The sequence below is a fragment of the Canis lupus genome, chromosome 37 (assembly GCF_011100685.1).
Source record: "Canis lupus familiaris isolate Mischka breed German Shepherd chromosome 37, alternate assembly UU_Cfam_GSD_1.0, whole genome shotgun sequence".
Taxonomy (NCBI): Eukaryota; Metazoa; Chordata; class Mammalia; order Carnivora; family Canidae; genus Canis; species Canis lupus.
In genome coordinates this window covers 7,615,268-7,639,396 of record NC_049258.1, presented here as the reverse complement: position 1 = coordinate 7,639,396, position 24,129 = coordinate 7,615,268, and the positions used below count along the sequence as shown (strand labels likewise).

The 24,129-nt window shown below is 36.7% G+C and overlaps 1 long non-coding RNA gene across 7 annotated transcripts in view; it reads left to right on the top strand.

Moving 5' to 3' along the window:
* The window catches only part of LOC100686866, a 60,821-nt gene that overhangs the window by 12,614 nt on the left and 24,078 nt on the right, over window positions 1-24,129 (top strand). For 2 of the 7 annotated variants that reach the window (XR_005385192.1, XR_005385191.1), the window contains exons 3-6: window positions 20,154-20,276; window positions 22,113-22,242; window positions 23,019-23,199; window positions 23,376-23,606. This is a non-coding gene — a long non-coding RNA (uncharacterized LOC100686866). Of the gene's footprint in view, window positions 1-9,172; window positions 9,581-20,153; window positions 20,293-22,112; window positions 22,243-22,789; window positions 22,849-23,018; window positions 23,200-23,375; window positions 23,814-24,129 lie in introns of those variants that run through there. The other 5 variants (XR_005385195.1, XR_005385196.1, XR_005385190.1 and 2 more) reach the window with 5 other exon arrangements.

Genomic DNA, 24,129 nt, shown 5'->3' with positions numbered 1-24,129 from the left:
TCAGCAAAGGTCATTCCTTGTATGTGAATAAAGACAACCTTCTTTTGTTTTCTCTTTGCAATGAAACTTTATTTCTGGAAAGCAAAGTACGGACAGACTTTTAAAACAAGTTATAAGAAATGAACCCATTTTCCTGATCTATTTTAAAGCAATCCACTTTGCTCCATGAGATTTGTACTAGCATAAAACTTCAACTTATTAACCTAAATATTGTTAATATCCCAGTGATGAAAGTCAATATGAATATGTTAAACAATTGTACTCCCTTAAATTTGTGGCATGCATATTCATATTATTATTATTTATATCATTAATAACAATGGCCCAAAACATCCAAACTTGGCTTTTCTTTGCAAAATGATCTAATCCTTCTCACATCGTCAGTACTAATGCTATCGCTCAGAATAATCTCTTTAAAAAAAAATGGTGACTTTTTAAACAAACCTTTGCCTCAAAATATCTAGTTGCTACTAATATGAAATCAGGAAGCATGGAGTTAAAGGAGTTAGCTTTTTTTTTTTTCCTTAAATCTGAACAATTGGAATCAGCAGTTTGCATTATTTTAAAAATGAATGCTTAGAATCAGCAATTTTCTTGTTTTTTTTTTTTTTAAAGATCTTGAGGGTTTTTTTTATTTAAAGTGGAAAACTACATTAAGTGCAAGGCAGTCAACAAAGAAGCAGCCATAAAGCCTAAGTATTCCTAGAGTTATAAAATATGTCCATTGTGCCAATTCCACTGCCAACAATGAAGTTTTAAGCATTAATATGCCTTCATTGCAGTTTTAATGCCTTAATATTGACTCTATAGCTCTTTTGGGTAATTTTGCTTTCTCTGGTACTTGAAAGGTGATGATGTCAGCGTTCTTCGCACTGATTCATATGCAGGTTGATGAAGCTGAGTTATTTATTGAGTTCCATTATATTTTCTATAAACATTAGTTCTCAATAAACAGAGACATTTAGCCGAGGGTTTATTTATTAAATAGGTACTGTACAGATGGTTTTGCCACACATGATGTGCTGCAGAGGATATTACTCAGGAATAATCAGCTGTGTTATAGCTTGGCTAAATTAATAAGATGATAATGATGAAATTGATGCTTTTGAGCTAGGCTTGGTAAATGGTTTTTGCATAAACAAACTGATAAATTTGAGAAGCAATTACTTGCTTGTCAAAGATAAAAACACAACAGGGCCCATTTATAGTTAGGTCCTATTTATTTTTAAAGATTGTACCAGATTTTATGTTTAATACGCTGCAATTAAAAAATAATACTTAAATGAAGAAGAATAAAAAAAAAAACACTAACTTTCTGAGTTCTCCTTCAAATCTGAAGAAGCAGTGTTGCTTGATTAGACACCAAGCAAACTTTTTTGCTGCGTGTGAAGGGAGACTCTATCTGACCAAAAAAAAAAAAAAAAAAAACAGGGTAATCTTCCACATACATTTTTTATCATATAAGCATGTTGCAGAAATAGTTGACTAACAACTCCCTCTACTCCAGTTCATCCCCTTCCCCAGACACAAAACACACGCTTAATAAAGGCCCTCAAAAAACTTTTTAATCTGGTTCCCATATAGCAAAGAAGATGTTTAACCTAGCTTACAGTGTTCTATAAATGGTACAGCGATCATCCATTCTCCTCACCCAAAGATTGTTCAAGTTGTACTTGGAGCCTGAACATGAGAAATACGTACCTATTGATGCAATTTACTAATATGATTTCATTACATAATGCTAACTTTTTGTACTGTAAAAGTCAGAAATGAAGTCCAAGGTCAAGGAAACATTAGCTTCCCTCCCTAACTTTAGCAGATTTTTTTTTAGGATTCTGATTAAATCACACCCTGAGGGGGCCACCTTTTAGACCCAAACATGAGCTGTATATCAAAAATATAGTTTACATCTGTTTGTATATGTGTGTATTTTAACCATGAAAGAAGACTACTAACCTACAGAGACCATTTCCATATATCTTGTAGTATCTTATAAAAAGCTATTTCATACTAAGAGACAGGTTTCATTTTTCTTCTTCCCATAAAGTTTATGATTATCAAAGATAAATTATAGCCTATTTTTACTATGTGGCATATTTACTGTATCTACAATGAACTAGTAGTCCTACAGGAAGAGAATCATATGCAAAAATAAATAAATATTTTAATTCTAAGTGTTGGGATCCCAAACTTTTGTAACTATAATACTTTTGTTTAAGTTAAGTGACAGGGGCAGACACCATTACTCTTCAAAAGTATAGGATGAGGTCATCAGCTGTGAGATGAAATCAGATACTTGTTTCATTAAAACAGCCACCTTCCTCATCTTTTTAAAAGAGTACTTTGGTGTCCTTCATTTTAAAAGTACCTTAGCTAAAAATAAATTAATGTGACTATTAAATGCAAACTAGTGTTAGAATGGGTATTTTGCATCTTATTGTTTGCATGAAATAAATGAGTTACAGCAAAATGCTATGTATGTGCATGGTAGAAATTCTATCGCCCTGGGCAACTCAAAATCAAGATATTTGTCTTCTCAAAAATTGCCACTAAAAACAAAAGTATAATGATCACAAACAAGAATCAGCAGGATTATTTTTAAAATACATAACAGATTCATATCACAGAATTCATCATATATTGGTCTGATATCAGAATATCTAATGATTTGTTATAAAACTTCAGTTGTGATTTCTTCCTCCTAGTTAATTAGAAGCAACTGCTCCCCAGGACTAATTACAACTTCATCAAAAAGAAAGGCGAGCACAAATATGTCTTAAGGGGATGCAAAAACTTTGAAGGTGAGGCCCCATAAACTGAATTAAGGGATGGAATTTAAAACCATTCTGTGAGCTCTGCTTTCTAGAGACTGTTGCAACGAGCATCAAGGAAACAAATCCAATGAGATTTTTACTGATGATAGCAAAGGCACGAAAGCATAACATATTGGGATACTTTAGATCATGAATCCTATTGATCAGCTGACAAATTGATTATTGTGAATAGAAATTCTATGTGGATCTGCACTACCGTATGCTTTACTGACAATATATTTTACTAAGTGCTTAGCAGAAACTTCTGCTGCTTGAAACTAATCTGAATTATCTAATGCAGCACTAATATGCACATGAACTCTGCACAAGCTATAATCTTGGTAGAATTTTGCCTTACAAGATATACCATTTGGCTTGTAATCGAAGATATTCTAAAGTACCTGTAAAATTAAAGAATGAATGAGGGCAATGGTCCATCTGTGTTTCTTGTTCTGCTATTAAAGATTGCAACATCTGAACTGATTTGCCCTGGTTTCAAATGTATATGGTCCTATGTCACAAACCTGTATATCTGGATTTCCCCTTTCCTTTGATAAATACTCTGCTCTGGTGTAGTCCTGACAACTAATACAAGACTTATCTGGTTCTGAGACTCAGAGGATTTGTAGATTTGCTATCTGTGTACTCGATAGTCTAATGTTCAAGATAAACAAGTATAATGTTGAACTAAGGAAAATAACATCGCTGCAAATGACAATATGAAAATTGTCATATTTCTGAAGTTGTTTCTAATCAACATTCAGGTGACAGACATTTTTTCTCATAAAATTCTGAAAGAAACTACCCTAGTCAAAATTTACATGCAGAGGAGAAAGCATTTTACTAGTCAAAAATCTTAACAAATAATTCTAGAATTTTAAAATTTTATTCAGTCTATGTACTTTATTACATATTTTTGTCAACATATACTAATTTATATTCACCATTTGCTACATTTAATAGTCCTATTTAAAACATCAGTAATTTATTCAAGTGAATAATCAAAATAAGAATCAAATTAAGCTCTCTTTTTTAGACATTTTGACAGTTATTTTTAGGTTTATGATTTAAAAATAGTACTTTAAACATTTTTTTGCGATGATTATATTTTGAAAAAAGCAAAACGCTTGGGAACATTTACTCAATTCTAATATATCTGAGTAAAACAGTTCTAATATATTTATTTGGGGTACCAAAATATAGTCATGATTTTTCATATTTATGAAATTCTCCCTTTTGTCGTATGCAATTTCAATGGTTAGGATAGTCAAAAATCATAGGCATTAAATTATTAATTCACATGAAATGAAGAACACTGGATTTAGCAGTGGTGAGACTATAAACTCTAACAGAGAACACAGAAATTTCCCTCTATAAACACACACTGGAGCAGGCTCTCAGTTACAAAGCTAAATTATACCGATTACAAAGCAATTGTGTAAGATGGTTTGCATGGATTGGAACACTAAGCAACCATTCAAAATGCGAGTGTGAGAATTTCAAAGGCACCAAATAGAATAGAATTACAAATTCCTACCACTCTGTCTCTTAAAATCTGTTTCTTTCATACTACTACTCACTTCACTCCTACATGTCAATATATGTCTCCAACAGGCTGAGAATGCATTCATTCATTCGCTCATTGTTTCTTTCTTGTATTTCCTTCCTGAGTACCTAATATGTGCCCCGCAGGGTACCAAGTGCAAGGATGCTAAAAGGAATCAAGCAAGGGCCCAGATCTCAAGGAGCTCAGAACAGTGGGGAAGACAGAACAGCAGAGTGTAAGAGACTTGTATTCCAATACAACGGAGTTAAGTATGTGATAGGGGAAAATACATCAACGGGTAGCCATTGAACCCATACGCCCAGCAATTTTATGCACATGAGAACGAAGTTATCGTAAATCCAGTGAGGAAACCAGGAGCACAAAGAGGTCTGCAGATGAGCTGATGAAAGAATAGAGTAGATACCCAACCAGATGTTCTTTCATCTCAGAACAGGTTCCCCGGGATACAGAAGAGAAAGGAGACCAAAAGTCCAGTTCTAAAACACAAAGGGATTTGAGAGTAGAAAGGAAGGTAAGAGAATGATGATGGACAAATAATTAACCTTTCTTTCAATATTGGAAATGTCTAGCTCTTCTGAAAATATTCTTCTTCTAGTAGCATTATTTTCTGCTTATATCTCCAAAGACTTCTTTATCTGAAGTGGGGGGATTTCTCATCATTTGTTGTTGGAAAGGAAACTCTTGAAGAGCAGAACAAACAATAATCTCTCCTCTCCCCTGACTTATTCCTCTGTTCTCTGCTGAGACTCCTAATAGGGGTGCTAATTAGTGCCAATTGTCATGATGTTTTGAGATGTAGACACCTGTCTTCTAATAACTGGACTGAGACCACTGACTCATTTCACACAGACCATCAAACAGACATCAACTAGTAATGGCCTATATTTACTACCAACCTGGGCTCAAGCCAAGGCCTTCTCCCACGTAACTGCGTTAGCATTCTTGATGACAAACAGCAAGTTCAATATGTGTTCACGCCCCTCCAATAAATAGACCAATGGCGGTCAGGCAGTAAGTGCCACTAGACAATCATGGCTCTCTCTAATTATCTATGTTACCTCCATATTTGAACTTTGTAGAGTCAGCCTCTCCTAAGCAAGTATTTTTAATACCCATTGAAGTGAAATGCAGATTAAGTTTCATGTACAATTTTTTAATATAGAAACTATATTTGCATATTCATGTCCCACCATAAGATGAGGAGGTAAAGAAGGCCTGCTCTGTGCTAAATTCCAAGAAGAAAAATAAACAGTATCAACATCAGGGATGCATGAATTCTATATAGAGTATTTTATAACCATCTGCATATTGTAGTTCTCTAAAATAATCTTTAAAGTAACTTTAAAGTACTTAAGTAGAAGTAGATTCTCCAATTCCCAAATATATATTCAGACTTTAAAGGGGGTTTATGTTTCTTCCTCAAATATAAATCAAAATTATCTAAAATACAAAAGAAAAAATGGTTTAGAGACAATGACAGAATTAAAAAAATTAATAGATAAAGTGCTAAAGAAGTATAGGTTAAGGAGAGATTATCTTTAGCTCCAGTTATAAGAAATAGGGTTGAAGAAGTAAATCAGGGTCAGTCGCTAGTCGTTAGAGGGCTAAAGGATTTGTTGGAAGGGGTGTGTTTCAGAGATACCAGTCTAACTCTGTAAAATATACATGTGGAAGAAAGCCTAAAGGCAAGAAGGGCAGTTAGAAGATAGCGACAATTGTCCAGCTAAAAGCTAGGGGGTACTTTAGAGAGATTGTTGGTTGAAAAGAAGAATTGGAAGACTGTAGATTTAGAAGTAATACAACCTGTTTTAATTGATTGTCAGAGGAAGCAAAGAGGGAACGATGATAAAGTTAACCCAAAGATGTGCGTGGGTACCTAGAAGACAATGAGTTAGTATGAAAAAAAAATTTTTTGTAAGACACGGGAGGCACAGATGAACTAAATGGAAATAATATCCATTTCAAAGGCCTGGAGGAACAAGCAAGTACACCTATATTTCCATCTACTTTGAGAGTCACCTGAGGAGGTGTAATAATGAAACACAGAAGGTGGATGAAAATTCAAGAGACTGCAGAGCTAGAAGAGAAACAGATACAGATCCTTAGAAATACAATCCGGTCCCTGCCCTCACAAGCACACTGTCTGGCCATGAAGAGAACTATGCATCTTTATAACAAAGCCAAAAGAGAGAGTTAGCATGAGGGATATGTTAGAAACACAACATTTAAATATATATGGACTTATTCTCTATAATATATATCTAACTACTTTTACAATCCTGGAATTTTGGGAATTCTGAGTCATGAAAGCTGAAGGCTCTCAAGTCACTGCAGAGCAGTGGCTCTCAAATGAAGACAGTTTTGTTCCCCAGGGGTATTTGGCAACATCAAGGGACATTTTGGTCATCACAACTGAAAGGTGCTACCGGCAGGTAGTGAGTAGAGGCCAAGGATGCTTAACAAACACCCCCCAAGGTACAGGACAGTGACCCACAACAAAGAATTATGGGTCCCAAAATATTGACAGTGGTGAGGATGAAAAACCCTGCTATCAAGTTACTCTGGCACTTTGATTAATTATATCTTAAGGTACTTGGCCAGTAATGTTCACCACTAAGATGAGCTAATATATGTGCCTGACTTTGATTACTTAAGACTGTCATTCAAGAAACAAAGAAGACACCAGAATTTCCTGGGGTTATTTCTACCATAAAGCAATATTTATGGCAACTTGGATAAGTACACGGTTTTAAGCATGTGTCTAAAATTTCAGGTATTTAAAATGTCCAACACTTCCTGGTGAATTGTGTCTTCTAAGTTTCTAATTTTCCAAAGTTATATTAACCAGTCCATTCTTCACAGTTCCAAACTATGAAAATGTTAAGATAACTGAGTAGATGACAGAAATCGACCATGGCTGACTCCATTGCTAACTTTCCTCTTTAATACCATATAACCTCTCCAGCACTTAAATTCCAGCACACACTGCCAACGTACTTTCTTATTTATGTCCATGGGGCTCTGGGAATACTTATCCTGCTTTTTTGCAGATTTTATTATGGCAATGCTGCTGTCATTGTGGAAGACAGCCTTCAACCAAGCCCTCTCACAATGAAGTCAGTCACCGAACTACTTCACATCTGTGATTTATTGCTTCCAAAGTGCTTCCATGACATCATCTCACTCTTTGTGACCGAATTGGGCTACCGTGTGGTACAAAGCTACTGAGGGCTGCAGTCAGCCTAAGAACCCCAGTTGTCTGATCCTTGGTCGACCCGGCCACATCGCCTACCTGTCAGATGACTCATTCACCTCACCAGTACCTCTTGCTCCTCTCTTCAAGCTCCATGCACACAGTCCATTGCTATGTCTCCATCCCACATTGCACCACTAGGATAGGCACACCAGAAGGTCTCTTTTTTTGAGAACGCTGTTAAGGCTGAAATAATAGACTGCTTCAATGGACAAGATTTTGATGACCATACTTCTTCTGGACAGACACTTTATTTAACCATTCAGATAAGGCTAAAAGGCCCTGTTTTAGCCCATCCACCCTTCATTCCCTGGCAGCACAAAACACAAAATTTTAAGGACAAAAGTCAGGTTGCTGGCTAAAATATTAAATGTGACTAAATTCTGTTTTCATACATGGATTTCTCTGTGGGATAGTCACGGAAGTGTTTGTGTATGAGAGAGTTATGCCGACATTGTCGATACTTGCTTCCACTGCTAATAAGGGAGCCCCTTGGCCATCATACTGCCCAGTTTCTTTCCCTCTGTACCCCCAGCAAAGCCCCCGTGACATGAGAGCAAAGTGACAGGCAGTGGAGTCGGTTGTCAACTTACAGCTCTGAAATGTAATGAGAGGTGACCAGACATTAGATGGGACCCCCTCTGAGTGACACATGGAGAAGCAGGAAATGTTATTCATAGCTGATTAGAACTCACGAAGAAAAAAATGTAAGTTAGAACCAGAGAAAGAACCTTAGAGTTCATTTGTTTTAATAAGCTCACTTCCAACTGAGATAACTGAACCCCAAAGAGAAGAATTTCAACAAATCTAAATCACATCCTTTGCAAATGTATTTTTTAAATGGTGAGAATATCTCCGGTTCATTCACCTCTAAAAAGGATTTTACTTTCTAAAGCACCAATTTCTCTGTTTTGTTTTCTGTTGTCATTTCCTCTCTCTCAGTATTCTACATTTCTTGTGACTCATCATTGAAGGGAATTATTCGTGTTCATTTAAGACTCAGTCTATCGCTTTCTTCCTACTGTTAAAGATGTGAGCCCTAGGACTACCTAAGTGTACCGCCCACTGCCATCACTTAATAAGGGAGAGATGCTGGACTAGAGACTGATGTTCCCTGGCCTCCATTTCCTCCTCTTTAACATGGTGATAAAGTTGTAGATATTTGGAGAGAATGAAATGAGACTCGGTGTGGGTATCTGTATGTGTGCACATGCACACACATACAAGACATACATGCTTAGCACTATGCTAGGCACATAGTGAATGCTCATAAATGTCAGCTATTATTCCTAAGAATAGTACTTTTCATTACCAAAATCCTGGCTATTCAATTAAATTCAATAAAGAAATATGTGTCACAAATCTAGCCACCTAATGGGTCACTGTGGCTTTGCTACAAGTAGAAGCAATACAAATATGATAGGTAGGATGGTAACTATTTATTGATTAGCCCTGGGTGCCAAGCATTGTGGTCGGAGCTTTTACTGCTTCATCCTATCTGCATCTTAAAACCATCCAACCCTGTTTTCCTTTTTTCAGTTGAGAAAACGTTACCAGGTCTGAGAGAGATGAAGTGACTTCCCCAAGATCACTTGGAGACAAGACATGAAATTGAAGGTGTCTGATGCCAAAACCCTCTGTGGCTAAACCACTTCTGTCATTTTTCTCCTCTAGAATGTGCCCAGCTTTAGAGAGTGCACAATACACAACAACAAAGTTGAAGCACCCCTCTGACCCAACTCTCCTCGCCCAATTCCCTGAGAATTGGACCTTTGGTATATACCACTGATTGGTTGCAGTATGTGTTCCACACACGCTGAATTTTAATTCCAGACTTTCATTACATGTCTACTGTTGCCATTGTATGTATCTTAATTTCTGTGCCATTTTACTAAAAATGATTCAAAACAAAAGCAGTCAAAGCTCATTAAAGGTACACTCAAGAAATGTTTTGTTTCTTTTTTAAGTTCACTAATTTTATGCTATTCAGATGAAAGAAAATTAAGAAATTTTCTCAGTGGCTCACTACTTTCAACAAAATTCTCTGTCACATTAGTAGATGCTGAATAATAATATTTATAGAAATAGCAATGCTCCAATAAATAATTTCTATTACTTTTCTTCTGGTTAGGAATATTGCGCGCGTGTGTGTGTGGGTGTGTGTGTGTGTGTGTGTGAGAGAGATATGTGTTTGCTTTTTATATAGCCTCTAAATAAAATTGGAGAGTATCCAATCCAGGAAGCTCTAATGTCAATCTTTATTTTACAAGCGCCAAAATGTATATCACAAGAAATTGTCATTCATCATGACACTTCACATGTACTGCATTGTTTTAATAGAAAAATCTAAAGTTTCATTATGTTAATGTTGAGCAATGAAAATAAAACATCATAAAAAAATAAGCACTTTTTGGTGATTGGCTATAGCAATTTTCTGTCAGCTTCAAGCACAATAAAAGCACACTGAAGGAAAATAGAGCAAATGATAGGAATCCAGCAGCACCAAAAAATGTTTTACTAGATCCCTAGAAATCTAGTGTTAGTGAGTGTCATCTCAAATAAAATACAACCTACCCAGTAAATTATGTGATAATTTAATTGTTCCAGAGAAGAATTTTTGGAGTCTTCCTATGTACCAATGCTAAAAGCAATCCATCCAAATGGCATCTCTCATTCAAAGTGATAGAGTGACTTGCTTAAAATTTAATAACTGATTTCGGTCAGGTTCAAAATACAGGAATACTACTCTAGACGAGTAAATGCAACACAGAAGCTCATCAATAACTTTGTTGATTTTTCTCTTTTGTAGGCAACACAAATATTGAATTGATATATACTAACAGGAGATCCATCTAGCACATAATCATTGTGCAGACAAAGGAAAAAAAAAATAGCCACCCATACAATACTGCTATAAATGAGCCTAAGTATTTTCTGTATCCAGATATGTATTTACTGGGCAATTAATTAAAAATGCCGATTGATAGAAGCAGGAAGTATAGAATTGGCTTGACATAAAATATGTTAATCTTAGGAAGTAAACTATTTCTTCTTAGGTGTCAAAACTTCCACATTTAGAAGACTTCATTCATATTTTTTCCTCGCTACATTTTTTTCTTAATACGCCTCTATTACAGCAATTCTCTTTGCAATGAAACAAAAATTTGTCCTGTAATGTAGTGTGCTCACCAAGACACAGTATATGTCAGATGATAAAACTATAATAAGCAATTAATAAATATTTATCAAATTGAATTACATTTAATACTTTCATATAAAAATCCCCTGGAGCCAACTGCTCTATAAATAGACTGCACACCCCTATAACGTACTAACGTGCATCTATTCATTTTCAAAACACTCAAAAGAGAGGACATACAGACTAGGGAGTGAGACAACACTTCTCATTTATCAACAGAATATTCAGTTAAGATTTATAAAACATTTTTTAGGAGATGATTAAAGATGTTTTAATTTGTCTTTCCTGGGTCAAACAAGTACATTATTCCTGAATACATCCCACTCTTTGATGAAAAATATCTTGGAATACTGGTCAATTTCACTGAATTTTGTTTATTTTGTGTCAAAGAGTTTAGATCTTGCCTGAACCCCTGACTTTGTGAAACTGTGATTTTCCTCTCCTATTCTAATTCCTTTATATCCTAGAACAGTAACCATCCGATCAAAGCAAAATCTGAAATGATTGCCCAAACTGGCTTCATAACACCTCTTTTGGTATATCTGGTTTTTGTTTTTCCTTTTGTCTATAGCTGACAAGTATTTTGCCAAAGACTCAAATAAATGTATACTTCTGGTTAGGGTTTATAGGTAATAGGGGTTCTGTAACATGTTCTGTATGTTTTATAATACACTGAATTGCAGGATAGCTGTATTTTCTCAGTCTTCTGAGACTATCTATGTTGCTACAAACTTCATTGCCTGAGTAATCCTGATTGGTTCTCTTACATTTATTTTATAGCAATGGGTACTTTCCACCTCCAAGAGGGCAAGCATTATCTATCAAATGACATGTAACCTCTTCTCAAGAGTTCAGGAAAGATAATGAGCGTCCACCTTACAAGAGTCCTAGGATTTCTTCTGGTTTTCTGGACCCCTGGATCTTTTCAGTCCCAATGCTCCTGCTCCCCTGATAGCAGAGGCAGTTCTGTGGCCACTCCTCTGGCACTGCCCACACCCTCCTCAGCTGCACCCTCTGCCTGAGTCCATGCAGGACTTTCTTTGTTCTGTTGTCTGCACCGACAACAGTCACCCGACTGTTTAGGAATAGTGCTAGACTGGAGCTGTGTGCACATAAGTGAAATACTGTTGAATAGTGCCTAAGGAGATAGAAGAACATTATTTTAAATTATCTCGATCATAAAATCCAAGTGAAGATTTGGCAATATAGCAGCAAAAAAAAAAAAAAAAAAAAAATCTCAAAACCAGTTATTCCTTTTAAATAAAAACAAAAATGAGAAACAGTAACTATTAGAAATCCCACCTGGTGCTTTTCCTGTGTTAATGATGCTTCTTAAATTGCATGTGGGTAAATGGTAATTTTGTCTCACACCATTAAAAACTAATGGAACCCTTGATGATAAGAAATGCCATAGCTAGCTTGTTGGAAAACGTTTAATTAATAAAGTAATAAAATTATTGTAAACTAGTGCAGTTTCAGGGAGAATTCAATGGGATATAAAACAGATAAAACATTCTAGAGAGTTTGTATAGGAAATAAACATTACTATATAAAATACCATATAAAGTTAAAGGGGTTTGTGTGACATAGAATTAAAATTAGCTATTACACTAATAAAAAAGAATTATTCTTTCAGGGAAAAAAATGCTAGAGAACACAACTTATAAGAATCTATTTTTAATCATCCAAGAAAGTATCTCAATTACAAAAGAGGGAAGGTTATTGTATTATTCCATAAACTGGAACTCAGAATTTAGGCATTAGTATATATATACCAACCCAACCTTAAAATGATCAAACAATTGGTTATAATGAAAACAGTGTCATTCTCTTGCCTTTTTTTTTTAATGGAGGTTAATTCTTTAGATTACTGCTTAATACTTTTCCCAGTATACTTTACATTTTTGTCAGACCTTGGGATTTGCTCAAGAATCCCAAAGGAAAAAGATTCCAAAATTTCTTTTGTCATTCATTAAAGGGGAAAGCACAAAATAATGAATGTTCTTATGTCAGCCCAGCTTTAACTTGATTCTGTAATGTGGTGTTGATTCTTTTTTAATCCTCTTATCCTCCTTACTGTTATATTACTCAAAAACTAACACTATAGTTTATAAAGGACACAAATTTAATGTCCTAACAAACATTAGTAAAATCTGGGATCTTAGGTGAAGAAAAAAATGTCTCAATAAACAAATGGATTTTCAAACTTAAATTACCAGTTTCCCAGTGATAGTGGAAGTTGACGTTGTAATGATGCTTGTAGAAATAATACTGATGTTTAGGTATTTCCTAATTCAAGTTCTCATATATTCATTCATGCAAGCTTCGATGCATGCATTCTTTCATTATTTCCAAAAATATGATTAAGCAATTTCTGTGTTCCAGTTGTTGCTACTGGGAGGACACAGCAGTGAACAAGATAGATTGTCCCACCCTCATATGATCTGTATCCTAGTCTTTATTTCCATTTTATTGTAAAATTAAACAAATTTCTCCTTTTATTAGAGACCATGCCACAGTCTTTTCCAATAGCCTATGTTTTCTGTTAATAAACTCAATAATTATTTTTTAATTTTTCACTTGATCTTTTATCCCTAGTTTTTTTTGGTTTTAATAAAACTTATTCTTCTACTTATAATCTTGAGGGAAGGGGAGCCTCTCTTAGCAAATCTCCAAATCATAAGTTGTAAGAGAAAGTTTGACTTAAACATATGAAGAGCTTTTCATAGTCAATAAACAAATGGGAACATGAGAGAAAATTTAGCAAAGAACTTTAGCAAGTAATTTGTAAAAGGGAATATGTAAAAGAATGATTAACATCAGATAAGCCACACCATTAATGAGAAAATATATCTGAGTTCAAGCAGTTGTAAGTTTTGTTTTCCTACTTCCTAAAGAAAAAAAAAAAATCAAAAGTTAATTACATCAAGGTGGGTAACAGTATGTGGAGAAAAGTACTCAATCGCCTTGAAGTGTTAACTTGAAAATATTTACCAAAATTTAAAATATAGGTAACCTTTGACACAATAGTTCTACTTCAGGAATTTATTCAAATGAAAGAATGGAAAAACTAATAAATATGTATTGGGATATTCGTAGCAACACAGTTAGATGAAAATTTAGGGAAAAAAACTAAGAAAATGAAATTATGCATCTATAAAACAATACAAAGGAGAGCTACTTACATATTTACATGGAAACATATTCTCACGATATCGGTGACTGAGAAAGGTAGATTACAAAAACTGTAATATGATAGCATCAAAAAATATGTGCATGTATTTCTGGAGGATACACCATAAACTTTGACCATTGTTTTTAGGGATGAAATTATGGTAGACCATATGGCATTTTTTATTTTTTTATTTTTTCTCTTTTGATTCTCTAATGTTTGCAGTGAACGTTTATGAAGTTTGCAAACACAAAGGTAAACATTTTCCCTTTAAAAAATGTAAAAGCCATTCTACTCTCAAAGATGCAAAGACAAATATAACTGTTTAGTTCAGTTCTCTGGATGCCAGAGTCAATAGGCTAGTGTCAAAAAAAGTAAAGTTCCTTGGCTTTCTGGTTGAGTTTGAAGTATTCACATTTCATAACTTATGAAAACTTTCAAATTTCTACGATCAAATATAATACCTGGAAAAAAGAAAGGGAATGCCTGACAGTTAATATTAACTGTACCCACTTTTCTGTAACATGAGGAGAAGTGTCCTTGAGAATCCAGAGTATTTTCATTTCAGAATTGCAGTGGCATTTGTATATGGTTAATCATGAGTCATAAAATATAAATGGAGGCCTAGGATTTTTTAATCTAGGTACTCAGCAGTACTAAAGGTGCCATAAATTTACACTTGTATGTGGGTATTTTTTATAAACTGTATTTTAAAAATTTTAGCTGGGCACTGTCTTCAGAAATTCTTGAATTCTTCCATATGTATAAATCAACTATTCAGGACACCACAAAGCACATCCTAGCCCCATCAGCTCTAGGAATTCACAATAGGAATCACTGAGAAGGCAGCATGACCATTCACAAGGCTTCTCCTTCATGTTACACCAAACTGGTGATGAAGCTCAAGTAATTCTATCTTATTGTCTCTCTCATCTTCCCTCCTATTTATCTACATTCATAATCTTAGCTCAGGACAGAATGTGTCACCTGGCTTTCTGGTCTCATGACCCCAGTCACACTTCTTCTGATTCAACGTTGGTATAACTAAAAGAGTGATTGCATTACATGACTCTTCTGCTCAGAACTCCTCTGTGAATTTCCAAAATTCTCCTAAAAATCCAACTTCCTTAGAACCAAGGCCTTCAAGAATCTGGATCATGCTTTTACCTCCCCAGCATTACCACTCACAAGCCTATCCATGTGCACCCTGAACTCCAGACATATGACAGGCTTGCTCTTCCTATAACGTGCCAGGCCTTCTATTGCTTGCTCATGCCTCTAAGTCCTTGCACATACATATTTTTCCCCTGCTTGGCAGTCTTCTTTTCCTTCTCTGTCACTCTCACTCTTCCTACTCATCCTCTAAGCTCATTCTTCTCACTCATGCCACTGTCTCCAGAAAGCATTTTTTTAACTGATACTCCACCAAAATGAATTCCAAAGCAATCCTGTAACCCAACATTCACAGTGAGACATCTTTCCCTTAGCATATGATAGTCTCATATGATGCTGATTTCTCTGTCTCTCTTATAAAACCGAGACCACCCTCCCCCTTAAAAGCAAGGATAGGTCTGGCATAGTTCTTGGAAAATAGTAGACTCTGAAGAAATTTTTATAGATTGACTGAATAAGTGAATTATTGAGGTTCCTGCACCCAGAAAACCTATTCATTGCCAAATATTTTCAATGATAATGCAGAACTGAAAATCATCACATGCTTTTGCTGCCCATTTAATCAACCAGCCTTTGGAACTCTGGTTGACCAAAGTCATAAAAACAAGTCAAATGAGAAGCACATATATTCCTGGTGAGATCTGCAGGTTGAGTTTGGCACCAAAAGACCATAAGTATCCAAGTTAAACTCCAATTACATACAATGGTTTTGCTATCAATCCTGATGTATGGCTCTAAGTCCACATGTTGTTTAAGATAATGGTGTTTCTAGTGACAGTCATACAAAAATATGTCCTCAAAATAGGTTACTAGACTGGAGGGAATCTCTTTTCATTGCAAAATGTCTGGATCTGTGTACGATTTGAATAGTAACAGCAGCTTCATGGTGTGATGAAGTTAGTCAACACATGATAGAGCTGTGGATTTGAAGGAAATGATAGCAGCAGGCAGATGGACACATACGCCTGGCCAAAAAAAAAAAAAAAAAAAAAAAGCAAGAATAGAGGAGATTCTTCATGACAAAGATCAACCAAGAGGCAAAGGAAAATTCAAAGGGCATCTGCAAAATGGTGGCCAGGGCTCTGGGCTAGGAGTAGGGGGCATGTTTAGGTCTGGGCTCCAATCTATAAAGTGGACATTTCCTCTTGTAAACTGCCAGTTTCCAATGTTTATGTATAGATAAAGTCAGATAACTCTTTGAACAGCTCATTAAACATTATGAAGTACAATATATAGGAAAATGTTACCACTGAATTATAATACAATTGAAGAGATGATTGGAAGAGATTCCTGGTCACCTACAGATTTTCAATTTACACTGTCACCTGAAAACATGCTAAAGTCTTTCCCATCTCAAAAACAAACAAGGGCACCTGGATGAGTCAGTGGTTGAGCCTCTGCCTTTGGCTCAGGTTGTGATCCTGGGGTTCTGAGATTGAGCCCTACATCAGGCTCCTCTCAGGGAGCCTACTTCTTCCTCTGCCTATGCCTCTGTGTCTCTCATGAATCAATGAATAAAATATTTAAAAAGCAAATAAACAAAAAAAAAACTAATTTTTTATCCACATCTAGCTATTTTTAACTGCCTTCTTTCTCCTTTTCTTCAGAATCAAGCTCCTCAAGACAATAATACAAAGTTATTACCCATTGCATTGAGGCTTTGGATCCCTAGACTCTGGCAACAACCACTAAATGCCTTTTTGTCTTCCTGTGGTTATTTCTCTGTGGCTTTTGACTTTTGTTTACCCACTCCTCCTTGACATTCTTTCCTTTGTCTTCCATTTTCTCCAGGTTTTCCTCCCACATCTTTGACCATTCCTCCTTAATCCCCTTTACTAGCCCTCTTCTTCTGTTTAGTGCCCTATCCCAACTACACACACACACACACACACACACACACACATACACACACAGAGCCACCTATGAAAAGGGACTCCTTGTCTCATTCTCCCTACTGTTTTAGGGCAGATTATCTGAGGTGTTTGAACATAGTAAGAGGAGATTTTTACTTATGAAAATTTGGATATAGATTAATAATACAGAGAAAAATGTAAACACAGAAACTGTCCAAGAAGGTTGCAACAAGAGTATTGTTAGGGAGGGGAGGGTATAAAGGTGCCAAATTTCTATCTTCTATGCAAAGAAATTAGTAGATAATATTCAAAACTGAAAAATAAAAATTCTGTAATAGAAGTTGTGTTAAATATGGAAATAAACTCCAGGAAAAAAGAAAAGTCAGCTAGAAGAGTTGACAGTGCTCCTCTGAGGAGTGAGAACCATAGGAAGCCAGAATTTATGGGACAGAGGACTGCTGTCTCTCACAATACTCATTCTAATACCATTTGCCTTTTTAAACTTTGTACACATTCATGTAAAAGGTGACAGGGATACTATTCAAAAGCCACCAGTTTTCCCCGTATATAAAATCAGCATTTTGATGTAAACTTTACCTAAATGAAAAAAAGATAACTGGCACTATTCCAAACAGACCTCCAAGAATGAAGCAATAAAACTGGGGGAAAAGTGCTCACACGGCACTTGAAGGGGGAGACAAAGCGATAACTGCTGTCTGGAATGATAAAGAATTAACCACACACACCCTTGCCTATTAAGCACAAAGCTGTATTACGACAACCAATTCCTAGGTCTTCATCTGTTTGTGTTGAGCAACTACCGTGCTTGCCAATGGGAGTCTCCTAGGTAAAATTCTATCTGCCAATTCTTGTTTCTGATGTTAAATCCATCCTATTTGATTCTTAATTTAGATATTAGAATAAATACCACAGCCCTATCTTTTAGGTCACTTACGATATTTCTCTCAACACTTACACTGAATATCGAAAAATTCAAATACAAAATCCTTGACCGTATATCAAGGGTTTCATATTTATATGACATACATGTTTTATGTAAAATATATTAGGAAAGAAGTGAACACAGCACTCTCCACAGAGTCACATATATTCCATGTTGTAGGATATATATTGTGAAGCCCTAGTGAGGCATCTTATAGAAGCCTTTGGGGCTTTACAAGCATTATTGGATTCAGTCCCAATAATTGGTCTGATGTATCTTGTTTACAGGCATTCCTGATTAAAAAACATAGAAGAACTAGGTGGGTAGGGGAGGAGGGGTGCGGAAGGAACATTCATTAGCAATCTCAAACTAAAAGGTAGTCAGAATCCATAAACTATTGACCCAATAGACAGAAATTTCCCTCTGTTTTAAATCAATTAACATTTATACATAAGCCATTAAAAAGCCATCATGCTTATAAGCCATTACAGTGTGTACCTATTTTATTGATTAGCATGCAGTCAGTTATTAATTAATGACATCATCACTCTCAAACCTCTTAAAGGATTTAGGGCCTTAAAGAAACACACCACTAGCTAGACCCAACTACTCCACACTTAGCATGCTTTATAGCCTTGAGCGGAAAAGTATGTTTTTACAGATCTTTTGTCTATCCTTCTAATGCATCAGTCAGCCCACGATAATATCGCATAGTGCGTACTCCAAAATATCCCATCTCATTTTATAAGTCAGCCATATAAATATCCAGTGGTATAATAGTTCTAACATTATTTGTATGAGTGATAGCAGTATATTAACTTCTCAGGGCATATCCAGGATGAAGAGTACAGTAATCTACAATGTATGTACAACAACTGCCATCTAAAGCTCAACGCCTCTCTCATCGTACATATCCTCTTACTCTGTTCCTAAAGTACCTAACGAAGTGAGGCCTAAAGCTGTATGAAAACAAACTCTACAAACACTGTATCTCAAATGTGCTTCCCTTAATGCAATACAAACCAAATGATATTTTTTAAATCTCTTCTCCTCTTCATCATCATTTATAAGATGATTGTCTCTTTAGAAAATAAAGATGTCTTTAAAACTTTGAGAATGAAAATTTTAGATCAAAGTTCTGCTTAGATTCAAGAGAACTAGAATAAGACCCTAAGTCATACCGTCGAGCAGAATCACGGCTGTTAACTTAAACACCGCCGTCTGTTAAGGGACAACACACTGATGCAATGATAAAAGTCACATTAGGTGCACATTAGGGTCATAAAGTAAAAGCCACCCCCGGGAATCTAAAATCTTCTACAGAATGTTAACATCATCTTTCTATCTGAATCAGGTTAACCTCTGAAGAAGACAGACACACCACGAAATAACTGATTATTATTCACCCCATCCCCCATTACTCCTAATCATGAATAAGCTAGTTATTTGGTGTTCTCCATAAAACTGCTTAAATAATATAGAAATTTAATTAACATCTCTTCTTTTTTTCAATTGTATTTTGTGGTTTAAAGAAGCTTCCCAATAGAGTTTCATTAAATCAGCACAAGAATGAGACCAAACCACCTGAATTAAAATTCTTCATTTTCCCACTGTCTTCTCCTCTGGGGTCTTGGCAAATTATTCATCGTCCTCATTCAGAGTCATTGCAAAAAGAAGGTTGGACAAGTTTATGTTAATTAAGCCTGTTGAGGATGAAATAATGCCTGGCCACACTGAGTGTGCGGTATCATCTCCCTGTCTAACATTGTTACGGGCTCGCTGCTCAGGCTGGAAGATGGAAGGAAAGCACCCTTGTAAGATGATATTATTATTATTACCATCATCAGTATCATTATTTTGCCACAAAAGAGAGCTCTCTCATTAGGTTAGAGACCATCCTGAAATCACGATTACAACATGAGAGGGGAGGGCAGGAAACAGGTTAACTAAGGCCCTGGTGTCCGGGGCTTACAATAGAAATCAGGTGTATTTGCTTTTTATGGAAGATTTTGGTTCATGGAACAGTTTTTTTGGGTGATTTTTTTTAAACCACAACCAAGATAAGCTTATTTCTTCCATAAAGGAAGACATCTTTTTTTTTTTTTTAATAAAATTGGCAGTGAGGGTATGTGTAAGGCAAATTGTGACTGAGCCAATAATCTGTCATTCTTACCATCCAGAATGTTCACATGAAGATATAAACAGAAAAAGAAGCCACTTCATATGTAAAGAAAAAGGAAGATGCTTCCTCAAGATCTCAAAAGCTCGGATTCACACTCCTCATCCTCCCCGAGAAGAGTGAGGTGAGCAACAGAGCAGGTATGAAGGGGAAAAGAGGAAACAGTGACAGGGGTCAGTCCCCACGGGAGATTTGACAGCACAGACAGTAAAGTCTAAACAAGTACCTTTGGTGGGTTGGTAACGCTGCTGTCATTGTCTTCACGACAGAAAATCATAACATACTATGTGGTTAGGACACAGGTACAAATAGGGTTTTCTTTAGGAAGAATAACACAACCTCTAACCTCAGAGCCCTGAGATTATTAGTGGATCATTAATGGGCTCAGGGCCTCCCCTCTTTCTGTCCCTTGAATTCCCTGGGATTAAATGAGTGTCTCTCCATTTAAGGGAACATCCGTGGCAGTTGAAAGCCACCATTCAAGTGCTTTGGGTTCATCTCACTGTCTCAGATAATTATAGAAAGATTGAGTAATTTAAAAGAATACATTCACTGATCAAAAGAAAAAAAAAAGAAAAGAAAAAAGAAAACCACATATATATGTATACATGTACTAGCAATTTGGAATAGATCATTTTACTGGCACTTATCATAGATGTCACAGCCAGACAGTCCGTTTCTGTGGGTCCAGGAACCTATTCACTAAGGATCTTAGTTTACCTTGAAATAAAACAAAACAACAAGCACAGCTAGATTGGAGCTTACCTAGAAAAAATTATATCGGGTCTGTCACTATTCTGAGATCACAAGGAAAAGGGGACTTCAAAGGAGCAAAATGTGTTAAGCATCCATTGTGTGTCAAGTGAAGGGTAAATGATTTTCACATTGATCCCCCACCATAGCACCTCTGTTTGAGAGATGAGGATCCTGAGACCTAGGGAAAGCCAGTTTATAAGTGCTGAAGGCTGGAGCTGAACCCAGACCTTGCTGACGCTGAAGCAGTCTCCCTCACCACTCCACCAACCCCCCCTCTCCCCACCTCTTAACTGTATTTGGTTGAGGACACACCTGTAACAGTCATCACAGGATTCCTTACACCACCCAGAGCTTAGTACCCAGTTAAGAAATTGTGCAGCCAGGGCTCACATGTCTAGTGTTGTTGTCACTGTTAATCTTGCTTCAAAGCATGGGTCAGAATGTAGACAGATGTTGTGAACCATGACCTGCTACTCATCATCTAGCATAAGACTTCCCAGCATACAGTAAGTGTTTACTATTTATCAAGTGTTCTTGACAAATACAGAAAACAATAGCCCCCAGGAAATGGGTCACCTGTACATTGTAGTTTCTCACAACGGTAAAGAACTTTACTTTCTCACTAAGAATTTGGTAGAGTAAAAAAAAAAAAATCAGTCGATGTGAAATTGAAAGCAATTATTTATGCCTCTTCAAAAACCTCAAACCTGTAATTTAAAAAACAACAAAAATGGCAAAATTAAAATTGATAGCAGCATGAATTTTCATGTACACAAACACACCATATAGCCATGTGCGCTTTAAGGGAAATGTTCCCTGTCTTATGAAAGAGAGGCAACTTGTTATGATTTGTGCACACTTTCATGAAATACCAAAGAGGGGAAAAAACCTCCTGTCACTTGTCAGCTAGTTCAGTCCCTGCTGCTGTAGAGGTACCGTAACATATGCACGTCCCCTTCTGAAAATGTATCAGGAGGGGCTTGGGTAAACTCCTGTACAAGCATATCATATGCGCTAAAGCCAAAATGACTTAAATTCTATTCCCTGATGGATCTGCACATCAGATGCATAACTGATTAGTGACAACTGACACACAAACAGTGAAAATGTTCACTGTTAGGACGAACACACGATTCATGCAGGAGTGCCATCAGGATGGCATACTATGCTCTTTGTATGTACAGAAAGTATGTTCCTCTCCTAGGAGAAAATTCTCATCAAAGAACTTTGCCCTGTAAGTACTGCGCCCTCAAACTTACTTGGAGATACTTCTTCAAGAATGCTCATCGATGTAGTGTGTTCATCATTAAAAGGATAAACAACCTACTCTCCAGGTAAAAATAATTCATTCACAAATATTTCTTAAATGCTCACTCTGTACAGTGTATACTTCACTAAAGCATAAGTGACAAGGAAAAAATAAGCTGGTGGCACGCAGGACTTAAAATGTAAAGTGATCAGATTATGTGCACTACACAATAAACTGAACAAGTCACAAGGATTTTAAAGGCAGGACCTCCAAGGACGAGTTAAAGAGTTCAAGCATCAGAGAAAAAGATAATATTCATCCTAAATGCGAAAGACAGATCTACAAAATGCCAAATTCCTTGACTTGTTCATTTTTATCTGTCCTTCAGGAAAGTCACTGTGAGTATTTCACTAACATATGGAAAATTATGTCATAGCATTAAGAATAATAAAGAATTTAAGCCAAGCACGAAACAGACTTAGAACTAGTGTCTTCTTTCGGAAAAAGCAAAACTATGTTAGATGAGAGATTTCTCCAAGTCTCACGTTGGCAAAAACGGCGTGTACCCTTGGCCTTAACTTTCATTTGTTTTTGTTTGGTTTTTTTTTTTTTTTTTTTTTGTTACTTTTCAGGAAGTTTTTCTCGCTCCGGACATGATTCATTTTGCGATGTCCTTTGCACACCTCTCAAGGTTTGTGGTACACAATGAGGAAAGCTGTGTGTAAGGTTTCTGAGAGTCAAAGGAAAACAATCCTAGATTACACCCACTCCCATATTTCTTATACTGAATAGTGTGTGTGTGTTGTTTAGTTTCTCTTCCCTAAAAGCCTCCCTTTTGACCCCTACCTACCCACACTAAAGATGTAGTTTCCAGCTCGTTGGAAGGAAGGCCTCCCTCCGATGTTATCTCTGCTCCTTCACATCACACTGGAAGAGGTCGATTAAAAAACACCTGAAGCCAGTCACCTAAAACCATCTTGGCCTCATCCCAAGGGCTGTGACAACAGGCCGCCTCCTGGAGACCTGAAACAGTACTGATATGGTACGAGCCCCTTGGGGCCACCTCCTCTGAGGGCAGTAGGTAGAGGGTGGCTGCGGGTGGGGAACATATGAACCTCTAAGTAGGGCACCTGCTGGCCAACTGGGCCCCTGTATCACTTTCCACACACATTCAAAAGCCCTTCTTGTTCCTTGCCCCTTATTCCCCTCTCACTTCAGGTAGCCCTGGCCCAGAGAGCTGCTGCAGAGGTGCCCCCTCTGGGCTGGCATCAGGCCTATCCCGCCTGGCGCCTCTGGCCCTGCAGAGCTGTGCAACCGGCGGCCGCGGCCCCCATGCCGAGACCACATTCCGACCTCCGTGTGGAAGTCAGCCACTCCAGAAGGCTCTGTTTCTAAAACTGTCCATCCCAGAAGAACTGCAGATAGATGAAGATGCATTTCATCAACCCAGTAAGAAACAAACACCAAAACAAAACTCTGGAGGATTCTGGATTCTCACTCGAAGAATCCCTTTCTTCGAGTGAGAACCCAAAATGCCAAAATTCTAGGCCTTTATAGTATCCATTCCTTGGGTTCTCTTTAACAAAGAGTTGCTTCTGCATTCTTCTTTTACAGAAGGAAAAATAAAGTCATGTCGATCTTATACAAATTAAAAAAAAGGACAACCTCTGAAGGCCACTTTTTGTTGCTGTAGCCATTGGCACCAACGTCCCTGGTATTTTTCTCCTAGCGCTCCTGTCCCATGTGTCCTTAGCACGTCTTCAGCCTTCTTGGTGCTATAACATATAATGAATGTTTTTAGTGTCTGCCTATGTTATTTGCCAGGGATAATTTACAGAAAACAAAGCCAACCTATAGGGAGCACAACATCCGAGGAATATTTCAAAATATGAGAGAGGAGCTGAAAGTTATTGCTATTTTTTTTAACTATATGGCCCCACATGCCAATTAATGGTTTCCCAGAACATTACCT